Genomic DNA, 27,722 nt, shown 5'->3' with positions numbered 1-27,722 from the left:
AATGTGAAGAACATCTACATCTACTTACTTCGCAAGCCACCCAACGATGTGTGACGGAGGGCACTTTACGTGCCACTGTCATTACCTCCCTTTCCTGTTCCAGTCGCGTATGGTTCGCGGTAAAAACTACTGCCGGAAAGCCTCCGTGCGCGCTCGAATCTCTCTAATTTTACATTCGTGATCTCCTCGGGAGGCATAAGTAGTGAGAAGCAATATATTCGATACCTCATCCAGAAACGCACCCTCTCGAAACCTGGACAGCAAGCTACACCGCGATACAGTGCGCCTCTCTTGCAGAGTCTGCCACTTGAGTTTGCTAAACGTCTCCGCAACTCTATCACGCTTACCGAATAAACCTGTGACAAAACGCGCCGCTCTTCTTTGGATCTTCTCTATCTCCTCTGTCAACCCGACCTGGTACGGATCCCACACTAATGAGCAATACTCCGGTCGAACGAGTGTTTTGTAAACCACCTCCTTTGTTGATGGACTACACTTTCTAAGGAGTCTCCCAATGAATCTCAACCCGGCACCCGCCTTACCAACAATTAATTTTATATGATCATTCCACTTCAAATCGTTCCGTACGCATACTCCCAGATATTTTGCAGAAGTAACTGCGACGAGTGTTTGTTCCGCTATCATATAATCACACAATAAAGGATCCTTCTTTCTATGTATTCGCAATACATTACATTTGTCTATGTTAAGGGTCAGTTGCCCCTCCCTGCACCAAGTGCCTATCTGCTGCAGATCTTCCTACATTTCGCTGCAATTTTCTAACGCTGCAACTTCTCTGTATACTACAGCATCATCCGCGAAAAGCCACATGGAACTTCCGACACTATCTACTCATCTACATCTACATCTATACTCCGCGAGCCACCTTACGGTGTGTGGCGGAGGGTACTTATTGTACCACTATCTGATCCCCCCTTCCCTGTTCCATTCACGAATTGTGCGTGGGAAGAACGACTGCTTGTAAGTCTCCGTATTTGCTCTAATTTCTCGGATCTTTTCGTTGTGATCATTACGCGAGATATATGTGGGCGGTAGTAATATGTTGCCCATCTCTTCCCGGAATGTGCTCTCTCGTAATTTCGATAATAAACCTCTCCGTATTGCGTAACGCCTTTCTTGAAGTGTCCGCCACTGGAGCTTGTTCAGCATCTCCGTAACGCTCTCGCGCCGACTAAATGTCCCCATGACGAATCGCGCTGCTCTTCGCTGGATCATGTCTATCTCTTCTATTAATCCAACCTGGTAAGGGTCCCATACTGATGAGCAATACTCAAGAGTCGGACGAACAAGCGTTTTGTAAGCCACCTCTTTCGTCGATGAGTCACATTTTCTTAGAATTCTTCCTATGAATCTCAACCTGGCGCCTGCTTTTCCCACTATTTGTTTTATGTGATCATTCCACTTCAGATCGCTCCGGATAGTAACTCCTAAGTATTTTACGGTCGTTACCGCTTCCAATGATTTACCACCTATGGCATAATCGTACTGGAATGGATTTCTGCCCCTATGTATGCGCATTATATTACATTTATCTACGTTTAGGGAAAGCTGCCAGCTGTCGCACCATGCATTAATCCTCTGCAGGTCTTCCTGGAGTATGTACGAGTCTTCTGATGTTGCTACTTTCTTGTAGACAACCGTGTCATCTGCAAATAGCCTCACGGAGCTACCGATGTTGTCAACTAAGTCATTTATGTATATTGTAAACAATAAAGGTCCTATCACGCTTCCTTGCGGTACTCCCGAAATTACCTCTACATCTGCAGATTTTGAACCGTTAAGAATGACATGTTGTGTTCTTTCTTCTAGGAAATCCTGAATCCAATCACAAACCTGGTCCGATATTCCGTAAGCTCGTATTTTTTTCACTAAACGTAAGTGCGGAACCGAATCAAATGCCTTCCTGAAGTCCAGGAATACGGCATCAATCTGCTCGCCAGTGTCTACGGCACTGTGAATTTCTTGGGCAAATAGGGCGAGCTGAGTTTCACATGATCTCTGTTTGCGGAATCCATGTTGGTTATGATGAAGGAGATTTGTATTATCTAAGAACGTCATAATACGAGAACACAAAACATGTTCCATTATTCTACAACAGATTGACGTAAGCGAAATAGGCCTATAATTATTCGCATCTGATTTATGACCCTTCTTGAAAATGGGAACGACCTGCGCTTTCTTCCAGTCGCTAGGTACTTTACGTTCTTCCAGCGATCTACGACAAATTGCTGATAGAAAGGGGGCAAGTTCTTTAGCATAATCACTGTAGAATCTTAAGGGTATCTCGTCTGGTCCGGATGCTTTTCCGCTACTAAGTGATAGCAGTTGTTTTTCAATTCCGATATCGTTTATTTCAATATTTTCCATTTTGGCGTCCGTGCGACGGCTGAAGTCAGGGACCGTGTTACGATTGTCCGCAGTGAAACAGTTTCGGAACACTGAATTCAGTATTTCTGCCTTTCTTCGGTCGTCCTCTGTTTCGGTGCCATCGTGGTCAACGAGTGACTGAATAGGGGTCATTTATATATATTGGTCATTTATATATTGGTCATTTATATATATTGTGAAAAGCAATGGTCCCATAACACTCCCCTGTGGCACGCCAGATGTTACTTTAACGTCTGTAGACGTCTCTCCATTGAGCACAGCATGCTGTGTTCTGTTTGCTTAAAACTCTTCAATCCAGCCACACAGCTGGTCTGATATTCCGTAGGCTCTTACTTTGTTTATCAGGCGACAGTGCGGAACTGTATCGAACGCCTTCCGGAAGTCAAGGAAGTTGCACTCTTTTGGGTAATTCTGCTCCTCGACATATTGTCATATCACATACGTAGCAATTCCACTTGCATTCACTAACCCATAAAATACAGCCCCAGGTCAGCATCGTGTGCGTCTGCTGCACAAATAATTTGTGCACATTTTTCAAAATGGCTTCTGGTTCTTTTGTAATTTTGGAAATAGTTGACATATAATGAATGCTCTAAGCTATTAAGATAATTTTCCTCTTTTTTGGCGAAAAGGATACCAGTTGTTTATTTGTATTAGAGTCAAAAAGAAACATTGGAAACATTGCTGTAGATACAGGTCGTAGTTTAGTCGAAAGATATTCTTAGGAAATCTCTTATTTATTCCTTCGTAATGTTCCAACGGTAGTTATACTATGACTGATCATCTCCGACAGAAGAGGAAACTATGCAAACCAATTATATACGGCTATGTTTGACATGGAGCGGTAAATTGGCTTCGCTAGTTCTTTCACCACGTAATGTGCCGCAGGTTCAGGCCCACTGACGTTTCTTTCACTACGTGCGGTATTCCTGTGATCAAAAATTTAGAATAGTAGTCACATATGAAGACAAGTTTTAGGCAGTACTTTTCTGGTTTATTGGGAATATACATTCGGAATTTACATCGACCTCTGAATCCTAAAAGCTGCTCATCAATGGTGTATTCAATAAAGGTTGTGTAGCACTCTTTACCTTGTGCGAGAAACTGTTCCAGAAATCTCGGACATTTGTAAAAGTATCCTTGTCTTTTCTGCCTGTCCTGGACTGCTTGTCATCGAACGTCAAACAAAATGGTTCAAATGGCTCTGAGCACTGTGAGACTTAATTTCTGAGCTCATCAGTCCCCGAGAACTTAGAACTACTTAAACCTAACTAACCTAAGAACATCACACACACCCATGCCCGAGGCAGGATTAGAACCTGCGACCGTAGCGGTCGCGCAGTTCCAGACTGTAGCGCGTTGAACCGCTCGGCCACTCCGGCCGGCGAACGTCAAACAATTTGTAATAAATCTGAGTCCCATCAGTGACATAAGTGATGTATAAACAGGACTTCGGAGGCATTACATATAAAATCACCACTCATATTATTACCTTTTCTAACATCAGTGACAAAAGTAGGCCGATGTATGCTTCCAGCTCTGGTGGAGAGAAGTCATCCGTAAATATTAGTTCGGAAGAATATTTCTATCTTTGTATAGCAATTTCTTTGTTGGTGTTCGAACAATATCACTCAGCATATTTTCGTAAATGAAGAGACGCCAACGTTCTTCAGAACTTTGATCTTTGCGAGCATCACCTTGTGGACCTGACATAGCTGATCTACTCATATTCTTTGAAGGAGTCTTTTTCCTCTCGTGATGATATGATGATTAACCATTTTTTCTCTTTAGAATAGTCTTCTTCGGAGTAGTGATGTTCTCTCCCTTGACTTCAACCCAGGAATTTTCTGTTCTACGGTTTTTTGGATTTTACGTTTCCTCAATTTCAAATGTCCAAATGGCTCTGAGCACTATGGGACTTAACATCTGAGGTCATCAATCGCCTAGAACTTAGAACTACTTAAACCTAATTAACCTAAGGACATCACACACATCCATACCCGAGGCAGGATTCGAACCTGCGACCGTAGCGGTCGCACGGTTCCAGACTGAAGCGCCTAGAACCGCTCAGGCACACCGGCCGGCCCTCAATTTCATTTTCACTCTCATCGCTGTTATTTTCTCGAGAAAATCGCTATCATTGTCACCTCCAGCAATAACATCACCTTCAGCATCATTCTAATCACAGATGCTTTCCTGTGCACTATCCTCTTCATCCTACGGCTCATCTCCATTAAAAACATCATGAACAAGTTTTCGAAACTCATCATCTATGATTTCTGTACATCAACGATAGTGTACTCCGTATTCACAAAACTAAAACTCAAATAATATCGAATTCACATAAAGAAGATACTCAGAAATAGAAATACAAATGAACACTAATGGTAAAATGACACAGAAATACTGAAGCAACTGATAGACATGGTTCAACAATGGATAAACTTATACTACCAAAAACATACTATCAGGATTGCCAACACTCTAAGCCGGTTTGTCATTTCACAACAAAGACACTGAATTTCCCTGTGGCGAACTTTCACCCACATTAACATTCAAGAGTAGAATTCTTCAGTGCATCTTCCAAAGACGGACGTTGTGTTTAATCATTTCGCGATTCCGTAAGAGTGAGTGTTTCGGCTTAATGCCTAAGCCTATGATCAGTAAGGGGATGTTTTAAAGTAATCTTGAAGTCATTAACTGGTTGGAAGTGTAATTGAGATGAATTGCATTTGTTCCCTGGAAACTTGAAGTGTGGCGTTTTTGTGAGACTTTTGGCGTATCGGCGTTGAGTTGTTGTTGCCTGGGCCAGCCCTGTTGTGGCGTGCAGCATGTGCGGGCCAAAGCCTGGCCCATCACTCGGCTTTACACGGTCCTTCTCGAAAGTACCCGCAATAGCGAGACATTTCATTTAGCACTACGGTGCGTTTTTCGGTCCACACATCTCTCCGAGTTCAGCAGAATCGTACTGTCAGCGCTGTTTAACCTTCGCGGTTTGTTAGTGGTATGAAAGACGTTCACAGGTCCAGTGACTATTTCCACAAAAAGAGGCATATAGCGATCTAGCGATTCAAATGGCTCTGAGCACTATGGGACTTAACAGCTATGGTCATCAGTCCCCTAGAACTTAGAACTACTTAAACCTAACTAACCTAAGGACATCACACCACACCCAGGCATCACGAGGCAGAGAAAATCCCTGACCCCGCCGGGAATAGCGATCTATCGTCGCAATCCTTTAAAAGAGGAACGGGAATGACAAAAGAGAGGGGCGAGAATTCTCAATCCGCATAAGCGACAGATACTACATACTGGCTATGAATTGACATTACAGTACCAAGGAATATAAAGATTTAGTTGACAATGAAAGAGCGAAAACGATCGATAGACGGGGTTCATTGTTCTGAACTTCAAGAAGCACTTGTCTGCATCTGTCCATACGCTGGCAGTTGGTAACAAATAAAAATTACATTACGTTTTCAGTGCGCCAAAAATAATCAAATAGTACTGAAAACTTGTTTTGTTTGTGACCTTTATTGTTGAGAAATACGTACTATAAAACCAAGTAGTATGCAGTGTGATTGCACTGCCATTTAAATGCAGCGAGTTCGCAGTTTTCCCGTCTTCCTCTTCCTCGTGCTCAGACAGCGTGGCTTGGCGGTGGGGGAAATGTGAAGCGAGGCTGAGCACTTTGGCAGTGGTGCCTAGGCGCGGTCTGCGAGCCGAAATCTTGGTCGCTCCTGGGTGTTGCCCTTTCGAGATTTCTGCAGAAGTTGCAAATAATTAGTTGAAAGAACTGTATGGGGTAAGTGTACATTTTACATTCCATCTCGGAACCCTTCTGAATTCGGTTAGATCGATAAAGGTTATTTACCTTTAGTGTTTGAGTAGTGACTATTTCCTCTAAGCCTGGTGGTTCAAAGAGGAGGATGGCGACTCTTATTATGGCATTTTTTTAAATACAGCAGTGATGGTTACTGCTCCGGGTCGGCAAATGAAAGTTTCCTTGTGAATAAATGGTGCCACAGGTAGCGTAATTAGTAACGCGCGCCGCACTTGGTTGGGAGTGGGTTGCCGTAGCTGAGACCGCGGCAGCGAATGGGATTTCGCGCAGTGGCACGGCGTCTCTGAGTAACACAGGACGGAACGTACCACGATTCCTCCACTTCTTACCATGACTTTCCATTGAGAGAGACGTACAGCTCGCTGAGAAGTCTTCCAGCCAATCTTACATCCGTTCTGCACCCATTTGTTTACTAGCTTGTCGTGAAAAATACTTTGTGCATATAATTTACATGTCTGTAACGGTGGCAAGGTAAGAGTCGGAAATAGTCTGGTTCGAATCTTGGGGGTGAATGAAACTTTCACAAAGATAACACTACGCTATACACACATCTATTACACTCACCGACACACTACAAAAATGCGACACAACTTACACATATCTGCAAGGAAAGAGGCGAGTGTGCGCGGAGAAAGAACATCCTTTCCGACAGGTGGCTGAACCCATCAAGTGGGGTGTCCTAACCAACAGAGCCATACAACACTTACGTTTTTATGTATTTGCCTGCAGTTTATGTGACTATACAACGTTATAAAATCGTCCAGTTGTGAAATTTTAATTCTAGCACGCAACACGTTTGTTGGCTCGTATCAGGAGGTATGCACCGGGAATTTTTAGACGAAGGCTCTCTGTGAGACACAAACTCTTTTGCAACGTCATATGAAGTTTGTTGACAATTTCTTTGACGCTCTAGAGGTGACTAAATATACCCGTAACGAATCGGCTCCCAGACTGGTGTCTAGTGGTCAAGAATCGGTATCTAAATCTACATACACACTACGCAAGCCACCGTACAGTGCATGGCGGAGGATACCACATAGCAATACTACTCATCTCCTTTCCTGTTCTTCAGAGAGAGGCAAAAACAACTATCTACAAACCTCCGTACCAGCCCTAATTTCTCTCATCTTAGGTCTCATATATCACAGTCTCCCTATCAAAATCCTAATATTGTTAAAATTGTCCGCCATAATATAAACATAAAGTGGTTTTATTTCCACTGTCCCTACGATAAATGACTGTGCCACCTTTTTCACATAAAATGAGGACCTCCAAACTATGAAGCGAAGTCGTTGAAAAATGAAAATATAATACAGATTCCACTACAAACTAGCAACAGTGTAAACAGTCAACCTACTCTCATACATTTGTATCCTATAAAAATTTGTATATTAGTAACAGGAAGTTATTTATTTGTTGAAATTAATCGTCAAATAAAAACACATACACAGTGAGGAAAGAAGTCAACAAACCTAACTCGGAAACTTCACAAAAAACATAAAGCATTCCAAAGGACGTGAGTAAAAATATCCTAAAACCAAAACCAAACCGAACTGTAGACACCGAAAAGATATTCAAAGAAAATGCAATAAAATATGAAAGTTTTAAAAGGAAAATCATCATTTCATCATTATCGACGAGCAAGTCTTCGCCAAAGTGGCGTCAAATAAAAAGACTTGCATTAAGCGACTGAGCAACCACAGATGGTGTCCCGCGGCCTATAATGCCATACGATCATTTCATTTTCCCTTATAGATTAGCTGCTCTTTCCCAAATTTCTCCCAATAAAACTAACTCGAGCATTCGCCTTGTCGACTACCAACCTGACGTGCTCATTCCATTTCATATCGCTTTGCAACGTTACGCCTAGGTAATTATTTAATCGATGTGGCTGTGTCAAGCAGTACATTACTAATGCTGTGTTCGAACGTTACAGAACTAATATTTTCTACATTTAGAGCGAGCTACATTCATCACACCAACTAGAAATTGTGTTTAAGCCATCTTGTATCCCCCTACAGTGACTCAAGGACGACAGCTTCCCGTACACCACAGCGTCGTCAGGAAACATCTATAAATTGCTGTTCACCCTGTCCTTCACATCATTTATGTAGATAGAGAACAACAGCTGTCCTATTACAGTTCACTTTGGCACTCATGACGACTCACTAGTCTCTGAAGAACACTCGCCGTCGAGGACAACGTACTGGTTTCTATTATTTAGAAAGTCTTCCCTCCCCCAGGAACCACGGACCTTGCCGCTGGTGGGGAGGCTTGCGTGCCTCAGCGATACAGATAGCCGTACCGTAGGTACAACCACAACGGAGGGATATCTGTTGAGAGGCCAGACAAATGTGTGGTCCCTGAAGAGGGGCAGCAGCCTTTTCAGTAGTTGCAGGGGCAACAGTCTGGATGATTGACTGATCTGGCCTTGTAACACTAACCAAAACGGCCTTGCTGGGCTGGTACTGCGAACGGTCGAAAGGAAGGGGAAACTACAGCCGTCATTTTTCCCGAGGGCATGCAGCTTTACTGTATGATCAAATAATGATGGCGTCCTCTTGGGTAAAATATTCCGGAGGTAAAATACTCCCCCATTCGGATCTCGGGGCGGGGACGACTCAGGAGAACGTTGTTATCACGAGAAAGAAAACTGGCATTCTACGGGTCGGAGCGTGGAATGTCAGATCCCTTAATCGGGCAGGTAGGTTAGAAAATGTAAAAAGGAAACGGATAGGTTAAAGACAGATATAGTGGGAATTAGTGAATTTCGGTGGCAGGAGGAACAAGATTTCTGGTCAGGTGAATACAGGGTTATAAATACAAAATCAGATAGGGGTAATGCTGGAGTAGGACTAATAATGAAAAAAAATAGGAATGCGGGTAAGCTACTACAAACAGCATAGTGAACGCATTATTGTGGCCAAGATATATACGAAGCCCACGCCTACCACGGTAGTACAAGTATATATGCCAACTAGCTCCGCAGATGACGAAGATATTGATGAAATGTATGATGAGATAAAAGAAATTATTCAGATAGTGAAGGAAGACGAAAATTTAATAGTCATGGGTGACTGGAATTCGATAGTAGGAAAAGGAAGAGAAGGAAAAGTAGTAGATGAATATGGATTGGGGATAAGAAATGAAAGAGGAAGCCACCTAGTAGAATTTTGCACAGAGCGTAACTTAATCATAGCTAACACTTGGTTCAAGAATCATGAAAGAAGGTTGTATACATGGAAGTACCCTGGAGATACTAGAAGGTTTCAGATAGTTTATATAATGGTAAGACAGAGATTTAGGAACCAGATTTTAAATTGTAAGACATTTCCAGGGGCAGATGTGGACACTGACCACAATCTATTGGTTATGAACTGAAGAAACTGCAAAAAGGTGGGAATTTAAGGAGATGGGACCAGGACAAACTGAAAGAACCAGAGGTTGTACAGAGTTTCAGGGAGAGCATAAGGGAACGATTGACAAGAATGGGGGAAAGAAATACAGTAGAAGAAGAATGGGTAGCTTTGAGGGATGAAATAGTGAAGGCAGCAGAGGATCAAGTTGGTAAAAAGACGACGGCCAATAGAAATCCTTGGGTAACAGAAGATATATTGAATTTAATTGATGAAAGGAGAAAATACAAAAATGCAGTAAATGAAGCAGGCAAAAAGAAATACAAACGTCTCAAAAACGAGATCGGCAGGAAGTGCAAAATGGCTAAGCAGGGATGGCTAGAGGACAAATGTAAGGATGTAGAGGCGTATATCACTAGGGGTATGATAGATACTGCCTACAGGAAAATTAAAGAGGCCTTTGGAGAAAAGAGAACCACATGCATGAATATCAAGAGCTCAGATGGGAACCCAGTTCTAAGCAAAGAAGGGAAAACAGAAAGGTGGAAGAAGTATGTAGAGGGGCTATACAAGGGCAAGGTTCTTGAGGACAATATTATGGAAATGGAAAAGGATGTAGATGAAGATGCAATGGGTGACATGATACTGCGTGAAGAGTTCGACAGAGCACTGAATGACCTAAGTCGAAACAAGGCTCCAGGAGTAGACAACATTCCATTAGAACTACTGATAGCCTTGGGAGAGCCAGCCCTGACAAAACTCTACCATCTGGTGAGCAAGATGTATGAGACAGGCAAAATACCCTCAGACCTCAAGAAGAATATAATAATCCCAGTCCCAAAGAAAGCAGGTGTTGACAGATATAACATAAAATTACTGAACTATCCGTTTAATAAGCCACGGTTGCAAAATACTAACACGAATTCTTTACAGACGAATGGAAAAACTTGTAGAAGCCGACCTCGAGGAAGATCAGTTTGGATTCCATAGAAATGTTAGAACACGTGAGGCAATACTGACTCTACGACTTATCTTAGAAAATAGATTAAGGAAAGGCAGACCTAAATTTCTAGTATTTGTAGACTTAGAGAAGACTTTTGATAATGTTGACTGGAATACTCTCTTTCAAATTCTGAAGGTGGCAGGGGTAAAATACAGGGAGCGAAAGGCTGTTTACAATTTGTATAGAAATCAAATAGCAGTTATAAGAGTTGAGAGGCATGAAAGGGAAGCAGTGGTTGGGAAGGGAGTGAGACAGGGTTGTAGCCTCTCGCCGATGTTATTCAATCTGTATATTGAGCAAGCAGTGAAGGAAACAAAAGAAAAATTCGGAGTAGGTATTAAAATCCATGGAGAAGAAATAAAAACTTTGAGGTTCGCCGATGACATTGTAATTCTGTCAGAGACAGCAAAGGACTTGGAAGAGCAGTTGAACGGAAATGATAGTGTCTTGAAGGGAGGATATAAGATGAACATCAACAAAAGCAAAACGAGGATAATGGAATGTAGTCGAATTAAGGCGGGTGATGTTGAGGGTATTAGATTAGGAAATGAGACACTTAAAGTAGTAAAGGAATTTTGCTATTTTGGGAGCAAAATAACTGATGATGGTCGAAGTAGAGAGGATACGAAATGTAGACTGGCAATGGCAAGGAAAGCGTTTCTGAAGAAGAGAAATTTGTTAACATCGAGTATTAATTTAAGTGTTAGGAAGTCGTTTCTGAAAGTACACTCCTGGAAATTGAAATAAGAACACCGTGAATTCATTGTCCCAGGAAGGGGAAACTTTATTGACACATTCCTGGGGTCAGATACATCACATGATCACACTGACAGAACCACAGGCACATAGACACAGGCAACAGAGCATGCACAATGTCGGCACTAGTACAGTGTATATCCACCTTTCGCAGCAATGCAGGCTGCTATTCTCCCATGGAGACGATCGTAGAGATGCTGGATGTAGTCCTGTGGAACGGCTTGCCATGCCATTTCCACCTGGCGCCTCAGTTGGACCAGCGTTCGTGCTGGACGTGCAGACCGCGTGAGACGACGCTTCATCCAGTCCCAAACATGCTCAATGGGGGACAGATCCGGAGATCTTGCTGGCCAGGGTAGTTGACTTACACCTTCTAGAGCACGTTGGGTGGCACGGGATACATGCGGACGTGCATTGTCCTGTTGGAACAGCAAGTTCCCTTGCCGGTCTAGGAATGGTAGAACGATGGGTTCGATGACGGTTTGGATGTACCGTGTACTATTCAGTGTCCCCTCGACGATCACCAGTGGTGTACGGCCAGTGTAGGAGATCGCTCCCCACACCATGATGCCGGGTGTTGGCCCTGTGTGCCTCGGTCGTATGCAGTCCTGATTGTGGCGCTCACCTGCACGGCGCCAAACACGCATACGACCATCATTGGCACCAAGGCAGAAGCGACTCTCATCGCTGAAGACGACACGCCTCCATTCGTCCCTCCATTCACGCCTGTCGCGACACCACTGGAGGCGGGCTGCACGATGTTGGGGCGTGAGCGGAAGACGGCCTAACGGAGTGCGGGACCGTAGCCCAGCTTCATGGAGACGGTTGCGAATGGTCCTCGCCGATACCCCAGGAGCAACAGTGTCCCTAATTTGCTGGGAAGTGGCGGTGCGGTCCCCTACGGCACTGCGTAGGATCCTACGGTCTTGGCGTGCATCCGTGCGTCGCTGCGGTCCGGTCCCAGGTCGACGGGCACGTGCACCTTCCGCCGACCACTGGCGACAACATTGATGTACTGTGGAGACCTCACGTCCCACGTGTTGAGCAATTCGGCGGTACGTCCACTCGGCCTCCCGCATGCCCACTATACGCCCTCGCTCAAAGTCCGTCAACTGCGCATACGGTTCACGTGCACGCTGTCGCGGCATGCTACCAGTGTTAAAGACTGCGATGGAGCTCCGTATGTCACGGCAAACTGGCTGACACTGACGGCGGCGGTGCACAAATGCTGCGCAGCTAGCGCCATTCGACAGCCAACACCGCGGTTCCTGGTGTGTCCGCTGTGCCGTGCGTGTGATCATTGCTTGTACAGCCCTCTCGCAGTGTCCGGAGCAAGTATGGTGGGTCTGACACACCGGTGTCAATGTGTTCTTTTTTCCATTTCCAGGAGTGTATTTGTATGGAGTGTAGCCATGTATGGAAGTGAAACATGGACGATAAATAGTTTAGACAAGAAGAGAATAGAAGGTTTCGAAATTTGGTGCTACAGAAGAATGCTGAAGATTAGATGGGTAGATCACATAACTAATGAGGAGGTGTTGAATGGGATTGGGGAGAAGAGAAGTTTGTGGCACAACTTGACTAGAAGAAGGGATCGGTTGGTAGGACATGTTCTGAGGCATCAAGGGATCACCAATTTAGTATTGAAGGGCAGCGTGGAGGGTAAAAATCGTAGAGGGAGACCAAGAGATGAATACACTAAACAGATTCAGAAGGATGTAGGATGCAGTAGATACTGGGAGATGAAGACGCTTGCACTGGGTAGAGTAGCATGGAGAGCTGCATCAAACCAGTCTCTGGACTGAAGACCACAACAACAACAAAAAGTCTTCGAAACGCTCACATATCCGTGAACCTAATCCATATCCTCAGATCTTCCTCAACAGTCTGCAGTGGGACACCGTGGCAAACGCTTTCTGAAAATCGAAGAATATGGAATCTGCCTGTTGCCCCCAACCTTGGTTTTAAGCATATAATGCGAGAAAATGACAAGCTGAATTTTGCACTAGCGATGCTTTCTAAATCCGTGATTTTTGGACATAAGCCTTTCTATCTCAGGGAAATTTTCTGTATTCGAACTCAAAGAGTGTTGAAGAATTCTGTAGCAAACCGATGTTGTATTTCTGTAATTATGCGGGTCCGCTCATTTACCTTTCTTTTATACAGGAATCACCTGCGCTTTTTTCCAATCACTTGGGATTTTGCCCTGGACTACAGTTTCATTATAAATGCAAGCTAAGTAACGGGCCAAGGTCTACGTAAAACTGAACTGATATTCCAATCCTTTCAGTTGTTCATCTACTCCGGGGATGCCTATTTGTATGTCCTCCATGCGAGAGTCTGAGTGACACTCAAACGACGGTAGGTTTGTACGATCCTGCTGCGAGAATGATTTCTTAAACGCGAAATTTACAACAGCTTTACAACAACTTTTGCTGTCATCCATTGCCACGCCAGACTGGTCGACGAGCAAGCAACTTCTTTGTACCTGCATTGCACTTCCTTGGGATTTTTCCGACATTCTCCTGACATATGCAGTGCCCATGGCTATGTTTATGTGGTCGCTACATCTCAAACCGTTCAGAACAGACACTCCTAGTTAACTTAATATTTGTGATTGATTCCTGTTACTGATCACCGATTCGATAGACAAATGATGTTTCGTATTATTTGATTACGTGCGTTGTATCGCATCTATACTGTAATTTTTCGGTATAGATAATGACACAACGGTGTGACTGACCTCCTGAAGTTAGACGTACGCTACAAAAATCTTCATAATTGATTCCTGAGTCAATTTTGGAACCCGTGAATTTCATGAAAGATGTGTAAAGTTTCTTGTATTTTCTTACCAAGTTCTTGAGCAGTGATTTTACTTTCGAGCAGGAGTAAATTTCTTCCTACGTCTTTTTATGGCCACGATGCTGTATCTCTTCTTTCTTGACCGTGTCATCTATAATTTGGTATAATGAACCTTTTCCCAGCCTTACTTAATGAGAAGGATCAAACTTAATTTTCTTTCATTTGCAACTGTATTCTTGCTATAAGCACAGCTGCGATTTGTTACAGTTGTCGTCTGTATCATTTCCGTGATACAATAATTTCTGTTTATCATTCAGAAATGACGTTTCGCAAAGCAGCTTCACTGTTGCTCACGAAACTAGTTCAAATACTGCAATATACATATGGAAAGACTTCGTCTAGTAACACGTCTTTAATTTGTAAGCGTCTACATGTAATATATTGTCTTTTAATAATTATTCTTAGACATGGAGGTTTGTGCTCAAGGCACAGCAAATTTTATATTCTGTAAAAGTAACCGTTAAAATATTCTTTTTTTTTGTTTCTCATTTGGGATCATTTATCATTTGTTAGTACGGATGACACAATTTTAAACATCAGCCTACAGTATGCAGGAGTCGTAGACTTAATGATACATTATACATTGTATTTTTTTATGTTGATGATCGGCTGCTAGTCTTCGCATCATACACTGACCTCTGTGATGTCTCCCCGCATTTTATAACAATTTTCTAACAATGAGACCAAACGATGTGCGAGTTAGTTCATACACTGCCTGACAAAAAAGTAAAGCACCCATAAGAAATGGTCGGAGGTCAATGTAACTTCGTACACGTACACGCTATAGACGGGTATGTAAATGAGTAGAGTTTCAATTCTCTGTGACAGGTGGAACGGCCACCTGTGTGCCTGTGTGTATTAGGCCGGTATTACACTATCAAATTTCTTTGTCAAAGATTTGATCAAAGATGTGATCCAATATTCCGTCCAATATATTTGACAAAGATCTTTGACGTAGCGCTAGAGGGGGTATTACACTGTCATCAAATTTTTCGTCAAAGTTCAAGATGGCTGACAACAACTTGTTACTAACCGCAGCAGTACGTACTTCAATTGCATTGTGTGCACATGCGGAAAAGAAGTGGGGGAAAAAATGGAACCATACATACGAGGTTGACAGTCTTAAAAGTTCTGGGATTACAACTTGATAATAAATTCAGTTGGGAGGAGCACACCACAGAACTGCAGAAAGGCCTTAACAAATCTGTATTTGGCCGGTATTACACTATCAAATTTCTTTGTCATAGGAAACATAAAAATGAAAAAGCTTGCATACTTTCATTCCATAATGTCATATGGGATAATATTTTGGGGTAAATCTTGAAGTCAAACAAGTTTTCAAGGTCCAAAAGTGTGTAATACGTATTATTTGTGGATTAAATTCACGGACCTCCTGCAGAAACCTCTTCAAAGATCTGGGTATACTAACTACTGCCTCTCAGTATATTTACTTCTTAATGAAATTTGTCGTAAATAATATCTCTCTTTTTCCAACAAACAACTCAATTCATACATACAATACCAGGAACAAAAATGATCTGCACAAGGACTTAAAACCACTTACTTTAGTTCAAAAAGGGGTCCACTACTCAGGAACACTCATCTTCAATAATTTGCCAGGAAACATAAAAAAATTAGTTAGAAATAAAGATCAGTTTAAAAGGAGCCTGAAAGACTTACTACTGGCTAACTCCTTCTACTCCATTGGCGAAATTTTTAATAGAAACAAATGATGTATTTATTCATACTATTAGTATTGTTATTTCAGCTTTAAAAAAATCGACATGTTTCACATCCACGAGGCTCTCCTCAGCACGGATCTATGGAACGAAAAAGTAATCTAATCTGGGTGAAGCCGTGGGTTTTACGACGACACGATAAAAGCATTCAACAAAACTTGTTACGTGAGCTTACAGTGGAAGACGTAAAGTCTTACATCAATTACTTAAGAATGGATGAGCATACATTTCTGTATGTGCTCAATGAAGTGTATCCTCATATCACAAAGCACAAATTCACTTAAGAACTGCTACATCTTCAGAAGACAGGCTCACTATAACACTCCGATTCCTTGCTACAGGAGAGGGTTATGTTAGGTTAGGTTAGGTTAGGTCAGGTCAGGTTAGGTCTCCAATCTTCTTAATCTATTTTTGTATTCAGGGTGCCTCACGTTGTAAAGCCCCTCATTAGCTTCATAGGCCTACATCTCTATTAATTTTGTAGTTGCCGGCACACACCAATTGTATTTACCGGCAATGTTTATAAAAACACTACAGACGACAGAACGCTGCAGCGATGCTAGCGCTCCACGTGGTAACATGTCACATTGCAGTGAACAGAAGACAAGCGGTTTCTTTGATCAAATATACAGCGAGGCCCTAGATTTGATCAAATATTGGACGACGTTTGACAAAGCCCCTATTACACTATCAAATATCTTTGACAAAGATATTGGACAAAGATATTGGACAAAGAAATTTGATAGTGTAATACCGGCCTTAGCGATGTTCCTGTTCAGTGCTACTAACAGAGCTGGTAGGGTACATAAGTCGAGTGAACAGCGTTTGATATTGAATGATCCCTGTGCAGGACACGGACATGCTGTGTACTCGCGTGACAGCGTTATCATCCCCTGACAGAGTTTGTAATTGGCCTCATTTTTGGTCCCCATTTGTTGAACTGTCTGAATTGCGCAGGATGTATCATTGGCCTGATGTTGGACACCATGAGAACGCAGAGGCAGGTATATTCGTCATCTACGTCCTTGTCCTTCATGTGTGAGCACTACAAGGGAGGATCGTCGAACTGTGCACCAAGCATATCGTAAGCGTATCTGCACTTGCCATCCGAGAACAAATAATGGACTCATTGGAACATTCTGCTTTATCCTGCGTCATTTGTGGGAGGCTTTATTATTATTATTATTTATTGTTATTATTATTGATAAGGGGTGATTTATTCACTGTGAATGTGCATACTTTATAACAAATGTACATAGAAAGTGATGAAAATTGTAGCTAAAAGTGGCATTGACACATGGATTAAAATAATGATAAACTAGTAAACACACACGTTCCGTAATGTCGGGTCGCCGCTTGCGTTCTGTGCTTACAACACTGGTGCAAACGGCTGAGGAGGCGTGGCCGCTAGATGTCGTTGGCCGGCTACAGTTTGCAGTGGCGTAATACAAAGTCAGAAACGTAATCTTAGACTACGTCTGACACAACTAAACTGATACATACAATGCCATTTAAATGTAGCTAGAATTATAACGTGATTCAAAGGCGAAATATTAGTTCAAATTCGGAACGGTAGCTCCAAATAAATGTACGTGCCATATGCAGTACAGGAAAGTTAATCTACAGCAGCTGCGTCTACATTTAATTAAACTGAACACATAAAATGCAGTTGAAAGAGAGTTATCACATGAGTCAAAGGGGACATATTATTTTATCTTCGGAAGGGTAGTTGCAAATAAATGTATGTGCAGTAAAGTTAATAGACACCAATTTGTCAAACGACATAAAAGTCGTGAGCATACCGGACATACCAAAAACAAATCTGAGGAACAGCTTGCTGCACGGGATCAATATATAATAAAAATAGGCACACTGAGGAATAAAATTAATGAAAGCTCCGTGGCTAAACAAAAATATTACAGTGAAGTATCGTTAAAATTATAAAACGTGGTGTCTAGAATTAGTTTGTAACGTGTACAATACAAAAATAAGCCAATTGAAAACAGCATATCACAACACGATATAAAGGCTGCGGGCACAACAAATTCGCCGAAACAGAAGCAAGGAAAATGCGGGAGGCAGCGAGAGGTGCAGAACTCTACCAGGAAAAGACCTACAACCGCTTGTAACATAATGAAAAATAGACACTGGGTGCAAATGAGCAAATTCACTCTGTTCATTAAGAAGATTAGAGGGTATCGTTTCCTATTGCCATAAATCTATCTCTTCCAAACGATTCAACAGACGTCTCTTAGGGGCATGTGTACAACCTGCATATTGTGGTCTACGTTAGTAACAGTATGTTTCTGAGTAGCCAAATGTTGTTCAAAACCAGTTCTGTTTTGTGGATGTGAGTGCTCCTTGAACCTTATGCTGAAATTCATGCTCTTCTGTCCAAGGTAAAACTTCTCACAAACCCTGCATTGTATTCTATCGACGCCTGAATTGAAAAACTTATTCCGTTCGTGACATATTTTACACATGAGCTGCATTTTTAGAGTATTATTTATTTGAAAAACGCATCTGATGGTTTTGTCCAAAATATGTCATCCGGACACAGTACTTCATACTGATAATGGTTATCTGTGCTCCTGAGTTTTTGTATTGTTCTATTTTGTCTGGCACACATGTGACAAAGCTTTCGGTCTATACCTCGCTACGGCTATTTGTTTTGAGGCCGAATTTATAAACACCGTTGACTGGAGATGAAATCTGACATTAGATCAGTAAAAGAACTATATTTAGGACTCAGCTCTATTGTATGCCACTGAACGCAAATTCACCGAAGCAGGTTCAGATTTGATCTTGTTCATGAGACCCAGAAAATATTAGATACAGGCTCCCAGGTAGATGCTATTTTTTTTGACTTCCGGAAGGCGTTCGATACAGTTCTGCACTGTCGCCTGATAAACAAAGTAAGAGCCTACGGAATATCAGACCAGCTGTGTCGCTGGATTGAAGAGTTTTTAGCAAACAGAACACAGCATGTTGTTCTCAACGGAGAGACGTCTACAGACGTTAAAGTAACCTCTGGCGTGCCACAGGGGAGTGTTATGGGACCATTGCTTTTCACAATATATATAAATGACCTAGTAGATAGTGTCGGAAGTTCCATGCGGCTTTTCGCGGATGATGCTGTAGTATACAGAGAAGTTGCAGCATTAGAAAATTGTAGCGAAATGCAGGAAGATCTGCAGCGGATAGGCACTTGGTGCAGGGAGTGGCAACTGACCCTTAACATAGACAAATGTAATGTATTGAGAATACATAGAAATAAGGATCCTTTATTGTATGATTATATGATAGCGGAACAAACACTGGTAGCAGTTACTTCTGTAAAATATCTGGGAGTATGCGTGCGGAACGATTTGAAGTGGAATGATCATATAAAATTAATTGTTGGTAAGGCGGGTACCAGGTTGAGATTCATTGGGAGAGTCCTTAGAAAATGTAGTCCATCAACGAAGGAGGTGGCTTACAAAACACTCGTTCGGCCTATACTTGAGTATTGCTCATCAGTGTGGGATCCGTACCAGATCGGGTTGACGGAGGAGATAGAGAAGATCCAAAGAAGAGCGGCGCGTTTCGTCACAGGGTTATTTGGTTACCGTGATAGCGTTACGGAGATGTTTAACAAACTCAAGTGGCAGACTCTGCAAGAGAGGCGCTCTGCATCGCGGTGTAGCTTGCTCGCCAGGTTTCGAGAGGGTGCGTTTCTGGATGAGGTATCGAATATATTGCTTCCCCCTACTTATACCTCCCGAGGAGATCACGAATGTAAAATTAGAGAGATTAGAGCGCGCACAGAGGCTTTCAGACAGTCGTTCTTCCCGCGAACCATACGCGACTGGAACAGGAAATGGAGGTAATGACAGTGGCACGTAAAGTGCCCTCCGCCACACACCCTTGGGTGGCTTGCGGAGTATAAATGTAGATGTAGATGTAGATGTAGGTGGTACATAACATGCTTGGCAATACGGCTAAAATCGATACGATTATTGCGCTTCGAGTGCAGATCTTTATCGTACACTATGTGATCAAAAGTATTCGGACACCCCCAAAAACATACATATTTCATATTAGGTGCATTGTGCTGCCACCTACTGCCAGGTACTCCATATCAGCGACCCCAGTAGTCATTAGACATCGTGAAAGAGCAGAATGGGGCGGTCTGCGGAACTCACGGACTTCGAACGTGGTCAGGTGATTGCATGTCACTTGCGTCATACGTCTGCACGCGAGCTTTCCACACTCCTAAACATCCCTAGGTCCACTGTTTCAGGTGTGATAGTGAAGTGGAAACGAGAAGGGACACGTGCACCACGAAAGCGTGCAGGCCGACCTCGTCTGTTGACCGACATAGACCGCCGAGGGTCGTAATGTGTAATAGGCAGACATCTATCCAGACCATCACACAGGAATTCCAAACTGCATCAGAATCCACTGCAAGTACTGTGACAGTTAGGCGGGAGGTGATAAAACTTGGATTTCATGGTCGATCGGCTGCGCATAAGCCACACATCACGCCGGTAAGTGCCAAACGACGCCTCGTTTGGTGTAAGGAGCGTAATCATTGGACTATTGAACAGTGGAAAAACGTTGTGTGTAGTGACGATTCACGGTACACAATGTGTCGATCCGATGGCAGGGTGTGGGTATGGCGAATGCCCGATGAACGTCAACTTCCAGCACGTGTAATGCCAACGGTAAAATTCGGAGGCGGTGGTGTTATGGTGTGGTCGTGTTTTTCATGGAGGGTGTTGTTTTGCGTGGACTATCACAGCACAGGCCTACACTGATGTTTTAAGCACCTTCTTGCTTCCCACTGTTGAAGAACAATGCGGGGATGGCGATTGATCCTTCAACACGATCGAGCACTGTTCATAATGCACGGCCTGTGGCGGGGTGGTTACACGACAGTACCATCCCTGTAATGGACTGGTCTGCACAGAGTCCTGACCTGAATCCTGTAGAACACCTTTGGGATGTTTTGGAACGCCGACATCGTGCCAGGCCTCACCGACCGACATCGATACCTCTCCTCAGTGCAGCACTCCGTGACGAATGGGCTGCCATTCCCCAAGAAACCTTCCAGCACGTGATTGAACTTATGCCTGACAGGAGGAAGCTGTCATCAAGGTTAAGGGTAGGGCATCACCATATTGAATTCCAGCATTACCGATTAAGTGCGCCACGAACTTGTAAGTCATTTTCATCCAGGTGTCGGGATACATTTGATCACATAGTGTACATCGTAGATACGTAGTGTTTATTATCGGAGCTGCCGTCCTATAACCATGGGAGCAAGTAAACAGAAAAAGTAGCGATCGCAAAACTTTTCTCAATACGAGAAAGATTTGCTGCTGGAAATTGTGTTGGGCCACTATAAAGATATAACTGAGTGCAAAATTAAACATAGTCACTGTGGTCAACAAGGTAAAGGCATGGGGATAAGTTGCTTTTGACTTTAATTCTCTCGCAAGGCCGATACCTTACGGACAGCTCTGCAAGCTGTTGCTATGTCTGCTTTAACCAGATCACCAACACTACGTGAAAGGTTCCTGTGGCGTAAAACTCGTGTGGTTAACAGCAACATGCACATTGCAGTCAGTGATTGGTTTCAACCTGAGCCTTCGTCGCAACTGCTGTACAGTACTTTTCTCGAAACGAATCCTCAGCTTAAATGACGTCGTCCGCCGCTCGTGGTCTCGCGGTAGCGGTCTCGCTTCCCGAGCACGGGGTCCCGGGTTCGATTCCCGGCGGGGTCAGGGATTTTCACCTGCCTCGAGATGACTGGGTGTTTGTGTTGTCCTTATCATTTCATCATCATCCAGGAAAGTGGAAAAATTGGACTGAGCAAAGGTTGGGAAATTGTACGGGCGCTGATAACTACGCAGTTGAGCGCCCCACAAACCAAACATCATCATCATCATCTTAAATGACGTGCTGTTTAACTCCAAGAGTGGCTTCACCCTTTCACGGAACGTGCGGGGAGCTCGTTGTATCTCGTCATCGTCGTCCTCTGTGATACATCTGCATGCTCAGATATTTGTAAAGTAAACGAAAGGAAACAATGTAATTCACATTGCATAGGGTTATTGCACACATAATTTTGCTCAACAGTGGTCCAGAAAGCTCGGAAAACGAGGTGTGTGGTATGGTTTCAGTGGTATGGAATGGAATGGTAATGCTGTTATAATTATCTTCACGACCAACAATGTAGGGAAAGCAGTAACAAACGGAAAAATATTCAGAAGTTGTCATGGGTTCTGACGTGCAGTCTTCTACACAACAGTCCATAACGCAACCTCTGAGCCGCCGAACTGAATGAAATAAGGTTATGTGTTTACTGCAATCCAACGTACTTGCTTATGTTCTCTATCAACGCACGTGGAATTATCATAGCAGTTTAAGGACGTGATCGGTAATTAACAATTTAATAAGAATTGCATAGTTACTGCTACTTGAGACGAAAGAGAACATATACAACTGATGCTGAATCGTTGTTGGCTGCTGTCAGAATTCCCATACTTAACTGTTCACTGCAAATATTTTGAATTTTCTTTCTCACTCTGGTTCTAAGTGTCTAAAACGCCTTTGAACTAATCACATAAATTACGAGTTGTTTTCCAAGAGCTGTTATGAATTTGATCGTTAAGTACACACAGTAGCCGGTAATGTCCTTAACCTAAACTTCCAATTCGAAAAAAGTATTTTGAGCATCAGCGGCGTGGGAATGACGTAGTCACAAGTTTACTTGCCATTTTTTGTTTTAATAAAAACTTTTTTAATTATTTTTATTGCTACCTGCTAAAAACAAAAGCGATGAATCGCAGTGCCACTACACTATAAACTGAGGATTAGAGCTGAACCTGAGTTTGAACCGCGACTCTTCGCCATTCAAATTGTAAGTAGGCTGTTTAGGTTTTTTTAATGGTAACGCCACGTAGCGCTCTGTATGAAAATCACTGGCAGTCTGTGGCTGGGTGGCATTGTTGGAATTTGCCATTGTAGTGTTGGGCAGTTGGCTGTTAACAGCGCGTAGCGTTGCGCAGTTGGAGGCGAGCCGCCAGCAGTGGTGGATGTGGGGAAGTGAGATGGCGGATTTTTGAGAATGGATAATCTGGAGGTGTGTCCATCAGAAACAGTACATTTGTACGAATGGATGTCATGAAAACTTTGTGAGTGCACAAGTGGTGGTTTATGGACTTGCTATATTGTCCGCAAGACTCTTCGATGGTGATTGTGCACCTGCACAGTCGCAACAGATGGTTGCTGGCCGTCTCTACAAGGACTACAGTGGGTCTGCATCTTTGATGGCCCACCAATACCATTATTTCTACAAGGACCGCAGTGGGTCTGCACCTCTGATAGCCCACTAATACCGTAATCTCTACCAGGACTACAGTGGGTCTGCTCTGTGATGACCTACCTACCAATATTCTTCAAAACTTCGACTGACTCTGCTGTGGGTTTGCTCTGTTGTAGCCCATTACCTGTCTGCATGTCAAGAGTCAGCACTGTCTTTCCGTTGGAAGGACAACACTACTTCTTCAAGACTGCATGGAAATCCACTACTTCCGTGTGCATTTTCTTTTACTGCTCAGACTTTGAGAAAAACACTGCTATTTTACTGTGATGAACGATCAGGACTGTCTTTATGGACTGTGAGAAAATTTGACCAACATTGTATCGATAAGTGTGTGCATTTGATTTCTTTGTTATTGTAATTATGAAAATTTTTTTCAAATCTGTATTGGCTACTGCCCAAAACAATTTGTAAAATTTTTTGTGGGGAGCATGGGGGCTATGTAAGTAGGCTGTTTAGGTTTTTTTAATGGTAACGCCACGTAGCGCTCTGTATGAAAATCACTGGCAGTCTGTGGCTGGGTGGCATTGTCGGAATTTGCCATTGTAGTGTTGGGCAGTTGGCTGTTAACAGCGCGTAGCGTTGCGCAGTTGGAGGCGAGCCGCCAGCAGTGGTGGATGTGGGGAAGTGAGATGGCGGATTTTTGAGAATGGATAATCTGGAGGTGTGTCCATCAGAAACGGTACATTTGTACGAATGGATGTCATGAACTGCTATATATATTATGACTATTAAGGTAAATACATTGTGTGTTCTCTATCAAAATCTTTCATTTGCTAACTATGCCTATCAGTAGATAGTGCCTTCAGTAGTTTGAATCTTTTATTTAGTTGGCAGTAATAGCGCTCGCTGTATTGCAGTAGTTCGAGTAACGAAGATTTTTGGTGAGGTAAGTGATCTGTGAAAGGTATAAGTTAATGTTAGTCAGGGCCATTCTTTTGTAGGGATTTTTGAAAGTCAGATTGCGTTGCGCCAAAAATATTGTGTGTCAGTTTAAGCACAGTCATACATAATTTTTCTAAGGGGATGTTTCAAAATATGATCGGACTTCACGACGATATGTTCTAGGATTCAGGGCTTATATAACGCAGATTTCCAGGTTAAGTTTGATCTAAGGTCATTTTCTATCTTAACGTAAGGTCAAATGCTTTATACAATCGGCCCTAAGTATATTTAGTTATTTACCTTTTTAAGTATTTCATGATTATTTAATGGCAGATGGGTAAGTAGGTAAACCATAGAAGCATAAAGGGACTTCTTGTACCACATCAGGTGGCAAGATTTTCGATGAATGATATTTTCTGTACATACAGGTTTTCTATAATTACCGAATATATGCCTGTTGTTGGTTTTGGAGATTGCTAAGCCCAAATAATTAACAGAGTTATTTTATTATATTTTGGAAGCGTGGAACAGAACCTTCGTGCGAAGGTTCTAGGCGTTTCAGTCTGGAACCGCGCGACCACTACGCTCGCAGGTTCGAATCCTGCCTCGGGCATGGATGTGCGTGATGTCCTTAGTTTAGTTTGCCGGCCAAGGTGGCCGAGCGGTTCTAGGCGCTTCAGTCCGGAACCGCGCGACCGCTATGGTCGCAGATTCGAATCCTGCCTCGGACATGGATGTGTGTGATGTGCCTAGGTTAGTTAGGTTTAAGTAGTTCTAAGTTCTAGGGGACTGATGACCGCAGATGTTAAGTCCCATAGTGTTCAGAGCCATTTTTGAACCTTCCTGTGAAGATATCAATGTCATTGGTGCTTCCCTTTAACGTCACTAAGATGTCATCTACGTAACTGTGTAGAAGAAGACTTGATCTGTACACTCCGGAAATTTATTGGAAAATTACTATTGTGCCGCCAAGATACTTCCTATTTGAAAGCCTCGTTTTTGGGAAAATAGCTTGTTATTAAATGTGAAATAATTATAGGAATGCATGAACTCTACCATTTCTAGCAGCTCTGTGGCTTCTGCTGTGCTAACTGCTTCGGTTTCAGTGAGTCTTTTGTGCCCACAACCATTATAACGTGTTTTGATACGGTGCTTTCAGTTCTCTTATTTGTGTTTTGTACATGTTACAAACTATTAAGTAATACCTTTTATAATTTTAACGATAGTTCATTAGCATTCTTTTGTTTAGCCTTGGAGCTTTCATTAATTTTATTCCCCAGTTGTCCTTTTTCATTATCACTCGGTCCCGTGCCGCTATCATTCCTTCAGATTTGTTTTTTCTATGCCCGTTACCCCCGCAAGTTTTTTATCGTTTGACAAGCTGGTTTTCATTAACTTTACACTATTGCATATGGCACACACATTTATCTGGAGCTACCCTTCAGAATTTAAACCAATAATTACCATTCCACTCATGCTATAATTCTAGCTGTTTCCACAAGTGTTGTAAGTACTGTACACAAGCGACAACCCGACATTACGGGACATGTGTGGTTACTAATTCATCATGATTTTAATCCACGTGACAATGTCACTTATGGCAACAAATTTTTATTGCTTTCTCTGTTAACTTCATGAAGACAGGTATGTTTTGTCTGTTTTCCAGACTATGTATATTAGGACACTGTTTATTCCAGTTGATAGCCTACCAATATGTACATTTGTTATAAGATACGCACATTTCTGTATTTAGACAATGTCAAGATGATCGAAATGGTCGAAACTGGGAACTGAATAAACAAATACTTGTGATCAGTGACTATTGTGGCATTTAGAAAAATTATTATTGTTATTATTATTGCTGCTTTATTTTTATGGTTGGTTGCCTATATTTTTTATTGCCGGCCGTTTAGGTCTCTTAGCCCTGCGCCTGACACTGAGGTTTTAGGTTATCATGAGGTCACTGTTTTTGAAGAGGAGAAATAAAAAAGATGGTGTAGAGTATATAAGAGAGATTTGTCGCGCCACCTTGAAGTCCGGAAGTGAAAGCCAGGGAATATTTCGTTGAGCCATTGGCGTCCGGTCTTCTTTAATTTTCCTATGTTACTTTCATTATCCTAAGTTTTGTAACATAACTAAGTTGACGTGCTTAGTTGTAACATATACAGTTTTAAGTGAACTATGCTTATAATTGTAGATACCCAAGTATAATGTATTCATCTACGTACAGGTTTATAGTGACATTCCGGTACAATAACCGATCATTTACTACATCTAGTACATACGTGTATTTACAGGTTAACAGTGCACATGGGTGTAAAAGCCAGCTACTTTCTGTACCTAGTTTCATTTATTTAATTAGCAGTTTTTTACTAATCAATAAAAGTGTATTAAATACCTCTTCGACTGTTACTCATTCTTTCATCGATGTACACACCCTGTGGAATCTGCCTTAGTGCTGCATTTTTTTTTTTTTTTTTTTTTTGTCAAGTATTCACTGTGCGGTGCTGCGGAGATGGTGTCAACCAGTGTTTGCCAGAAGTCGGGTGTATTCAGAAATACAACTGGCAACTTGATACGAATCTCTGTGGATAGGCAAGTAATTTCAGTGGCCAGTACCATTGTTGCAGATAAGAAATCGGCAGCATATTCCACGAACCACTAAGAATAATTGTTAAGATTACTTTGACGCCTGCAGGAAACGTTAACTTAAATCCTCATTTCATTAGGGGGCCTCAGTTAAGTGTTTATGGGTGGAGGGCGTTGACAATTCAATTATGTCGGTGAGATAAATACTTGAATCATAGAGTTGGATCTGCTAATGATATACATTTATTAATCCACGAATAACACATAAAAATTCATTTTTAGACATTAACGTATAACACACTTATTCAAAAAAGTAAACTATGGTCGCCACCAGCGTACTGCTGTGCAGTACTGGCTGAATTAATGTTCAGTTAATATCGGAGCTAGCAATTTAATTCAACCGTACTTCCTTCAAAATATTAAAAAAACAGAAACGCAAGGACTTGAACTGAGTGCGCAACAGCGTCAAGGAAATTAGAAGACTGGAATAATCATATCAGCGTGATCTCAAAGTAATTATTCATCATTTCAAAGGCAATAACTGCGCCGTGCTTAAAGTATTACCTCCGTATGTAATATGGCAGGCCAAGCTACAGTAAGAGACTAATTGAAACTCAAACAGCTGAAATTCCTATCGTTGATCGATTGCATTGCAGTGCTGGCTTACCGAGTCAGCGATGAATGTACGTGGCTCCTTTTCTCCACTTTATTCTGCCAGTCAGCGAAAGGGTCTAACTGTTCTTCCAATGAAGGGACTAGAATCGAGCCCGCTGGCTCCCACCAACAATTTAGATACCAGAAAGCCAATCAGTAACCCGGGTTACTGTTAAATGTTCATGAACTGTCCAGTCAGTGATCTGTTAACTAACATAATGTCAGTGTTACTTTATGTTCCGTTGTATCACATGTA

Source organism: Schistocerca cancellata, chromosome 4 (genome assembly GCF_023864275.1).
Source record: "Schistocerca cancellata isolate TAMUIC-IGC-003103 chromosome 4, iqSchCanc2.1, whole genome shotgun sequence".
In the NCBI taxonomy this organism is placed as follows: Eukaryota; Metazoa; Arthropoda; class Insecta; order Orthoptera; family Acrididae; genus Schistocerca; species Schistocerca cancellata.
Note: the sequence above shows the minus strand (reverse complement) of the source record.